The sequence below is a fragment of the Penaeus monodon genome, chromosome 18, assembly GCF_015228065.2.
Source record: "Penaeus monodon isolate SGIC_2016 chromosome 18, NSTDA_Pmon_1, whole genome shotgun sequence".
Classification (NCBI taxonomy): Eukaryota; Metazoa; Arthropoda; class Malacostraca; order Decapoda; family Penaeidae; genus Penaeus; species Penaeus monodon.
The window spans coordinates 41,017,518-41,022,517 of record NC_051403.1 but is presented as its reverse complement, the minus strand read 5'-3'; the positions used below and the strand labels follow the sequence as shown (position 1 = coordinate 41,022,517).

Here is a 5,000-nt window from a genome sequence, read left to right as displayed (position 1 = left end):
TATCCATCATACCTATATATATATATAATATATAATCTATCTCTCTCTATCTATCCATACATATCTATATCTAATATATATATATATCTATCTCTTGTATAGATATATATGTTATATATATCTGCTCTCCTCTCTATCTCTATATAATATATATATATATGTATCTATATATGTCTCTCTATATGTTACTCAATATATACATATCTATGTCTCGTCTATATATTATATATATATATATATTCTATATCTTTTTGTTTATCTATATATATATATATGTCGATCTCTCTCCCTATCTACTATATCTAATTATATCTATATCCATCATCTCTATCTATTTGTTACTATATATATCTATCTGTCTATCTATATCTATATGATCTATATCTATATATCATACTCTATGTATATATATATATATATATCGATAGATATACTCTATCTACTCTCTCTATTATATGTCTACATATATATCCTATATATATATCTATATAATCTATCTATCTGTCTAGATAAATATATATATAGATATCTCTTTATATCTCTATCTATATATTTTTATATATCTTTATAATATAATATAGATATTGATATATATCTATATATTCTCTCTCTCATCTTCTATACTCTATCTATTTTCTCTATCTCTATTTATATAAGATCTAGTTATATCTCTCTATCTATTTCTCTATCTCTACTATCCATTCTACTATTACTATCTCATGTTATATAGATCTATGATATATATTATATATCTTTCTCTATCTATATATTTCATATATCTTTATAAATCTATATCTATATTTCATATATATCTATATATTTATAATATATATTTATATCTCTCATCTCTCTTTATCTATAATATATATCATATCTGTATATATATATATGTAGATCTAATATATATTCTCTGTCCTGTCTATCTATATATGTACTACTATATATATGATGTATATATATATATATTTATATATATATCTATATATACTCTGTATTCTGTATTATATCTCTATAGATAATCTATATGTCTATCTCTCTACTCTAAATATATATTATATATATCTATGTATATAGTAATCTATCTCATTCTATATGTCTATTATATATATATCATATATATATAATGTATATAATATATCTCTCTCTATCAGATAATATGTATCTATATCTATAGATATCTATATATCTATATATATATATGTATCTCTCTCTTATCCTACTCTATATTTCTATCATATGTATCTCTATATATATATACTCTCACCTCTCTATTAATATATATATATTATATCTCATATCCTCTCTCCTTTATCTCTAGATATCTCTATCTCGATATATCTATATCCTTCATCTATATATCTATAGTTATCTATATATATATATTCCATTCTCTCTACATCTATATATCTCTATCATATCTACATATCTATATATATATACTCAATCTATAGATATATATCATATATATATCTCTATCTCTATCTTGATCTCTATCTACCTATTTATATTTCTATATATCTATATATATATCTACTCTCTCACTCTCCCTCTCTCATCTACTTCTATATATACATCATATATCTATATCCATATATCTATCTATCTATAAATATATATATATATACTCTCTCTTCTCTCTATACTATACATATTCTCTATATTAATATTACCTATATCAGCTATATATACATATAATATATATACCTATCTCTATCTAATCTACATCTCTCCATCATATACATTACCTCTCTCTATTATATCTCTCCCATAATATAAATATATACATACATCTTATATATATCTCCCTCTATATCTATCCCTCTCTCTCTATATATATATATATATCTATATCATCTACTCTAACTATATATATATAACTATCTCTCTCATCTCTATGCTACCTATATATATCTCTACCTCTATATCTATATATATACAATCTCTACTATAATCTCAGATATCTCTATCTCTCTCTCTCTCTACAGTATACTATCTATTAATATCAATATCTCTATATTCTATATATATAAATATAATCTCTCAATCTCTATATATTATACTTATTATATACTATATCTCTATCTCATAAATATATATCTCTATATATCATATATCAATATCTCTCTCAATCTTTACTCCCCTCTCTCTATCCCTATTCTATCATATCTACTCATATATATGTCATATATAGGGAATATCTACTCATCTCATATCAACACTAATATACTATCATCGATCAATATCATATCATATATCCATATCTCTATATACTCATATTTATATATACATTTCTCATCTCTCTCTCATCTATCTCTCTATATCTATATATATACATATATATATATAATATTAACATATATATATATATATATATCTCTCCATCTCCTCTCTCTCTCTCTATCTCGTCTCTAATCTATATCCTGTCATCATCTATCCATATATATATCTCTGTGTCTATATATATTACCTATCTCCTATATCATCTCAACCTATATCTCTATCTCTATATATCTTCTCTCATCATCTCCCCTAATCTATCATACTATCCCGATCTCTCTCTACCTCTCTCTTATATTCTCTACCTCTCTCTCTATCCTCTCTACCTATCCCCTCTATCTATATCTAATCTCTATCTCTACTATATATCTATATATCCATCTATCTACTCCTCTCTCAATCTATTGCTCTATCTCATATCTATCTATCACACATCATCTATATATACATCTATATATATATATAACTCTATCTCTCTCTATCTTCTATATCTGTATATATCATCTCTGTCTATATCTCTATCTGTCTCTCTCTCTATATTTATATCTCATTATTCTCATATCTTCTCTCTCTCATCTATCTAACATACTATCTATATCTCACCTATATTATATATACATATATAATCTACCTCTCTCTCTACTATCTATCTATAATATATCTATCTATATATACCCTCTATCTATATTCCCCTATATCTACTAATATATATATATATATCCACCCCCACATATCTATTTCATCTCTACTATATATATCTATCTATCTACTCATCTCACTCATATCTTATCTACCCAAACACACCACACATATCTCATCCCTATATCTTATCTATCTCTCTCTACCTATATATATATCTACTCTATGTCTTATATACTACATATATCGTCTATTATACTCCCCCTATATCTCTATCATCTATATCATATTCATATATATATATATCCTCTCCACTATCTCATATAATACATCTATATATATATCCCTCTCTCTATATCTCTCTCATATATCTATACATATATTCTATATTTTCTATCTCTCTCATTATATATATATATATACATATATCTATCTATCATATATCTCTATCTCTCTTCTTATGTATATCTAATATATGTCACCTATATACTATATGTATATATATATATATATGTATAATCTCATCCTATCTTTCTCTCTATATCTGGTTTATCTCTTCTTTTCTATATATCTATACCTCTCCTACTATCACATATATATATCTATATATATATATCTATCTCCATCTCTCTCTCTCTCTATATATAGATCTACTACTATATATATCTCTATACTATATATATATATATCTCTATATACTCCCTCACCCACCACCCACCTCTATATCTCGCTATATATATATCTATCATATATATCTCTCTACTATAATTCATCTATCTATCATATACACACACATATATATACTAATATATATACTATCTCTCTCTATCTCTATATCTATCTATCTGTCTCTATCATCTATACATATTCTATATATCTCTTATATCTCATCTAAATTTTATATATAGCTACATATCTCTTCCTCTCTCTAATCCTACTCTACTATATCTATATCTATATATATTATATCTATATATTCTCTTCTATAAACTATATTATATATTCCCTCTCTATTCTACATATATCTAGGTCTCTCTCTATATAATATACATTATATGTACTACATCTATATCTATATATCTAATATATATATTCTCACTATATAGCATATGATGTCTATAATATATATTATATTATATATATATAATATATGTACTTCTCATGTATATATATAATGTTCTATATATATCTGTCTTAATCTGTATATATTACTATCTCTCTATGTCTATATCTCTATCTTATATGTATATATCTACTCTAATATATATTATCTATCTATCTTCTCTCATTATATATCTATATATATTATATATCTCTCTATCATCTGTCTATCTATATATGTATCTATAATATCTGTACTTCTCCTTCTATATACAAACTATCGCGTATATATAATTTTCTATATATATATATATATTATTATCTCTCTATATATCTATCTCTATATATATATATATATATATCTCTATAAATATATAATTAAACATTTATATGCTTATGTGTATATATTAACACACACATATAAAAATACATACATACATACATACAAACAAATAAACATACACACGCAGAAACAGACGCATACACACACACGCAGAAACAGACGCATACACACACACACACACATACATATATATATGAGAGAGAGAGAGAGAGAGAGAGAGAGAGAGAAGAGGAAGAGGAGAAGATAGACGAGAGAAGGAGAGAAGAGATAGAGAGAGAGAGAGAGAGAGAGAGAGGAGTAGAGAGAGAGAGGAGTAGAGAGAGAGAGGAGTAGAGAGAGAAGAGAAGAGAGAGAGAACAGAGAGAAGAGAGGAGAGAGAGAGGAGAGAAAGAAGAGAGGAGAGAGAGAGGGAGTAGAGAGAGAAGAGAGGTAAGAGAGAGAGAGAGAGAGAAAGTGAGAGAGAGAATTTTTCTACGGGGAAAACTAATCTCAAAGTTCTTAAAGAATACGTAAATGTTTCTCAATATTCTGTGGAAATCTAATATAGCACGACAGAGATCACTGTGATAGTGTTAACGGTGATAATGATGACATTAGTTCTCGAAAAAATAAGCGGAATACTTAATATGTATAAAAGATG

General features: G+C 25.3%; 1 protein-coding gene across 3 annotated transcripts in view; it reads right to left on the bottom strand.

The window, feature by feature from the left end:
* LOC119584507 overlaps nt 1–5,000 on the bottom strand; it is a 22,204-nt gene that overhangs the window by 16,434 nt on the left and 770 nt on the right. The window lies entirely within an intron of this gene.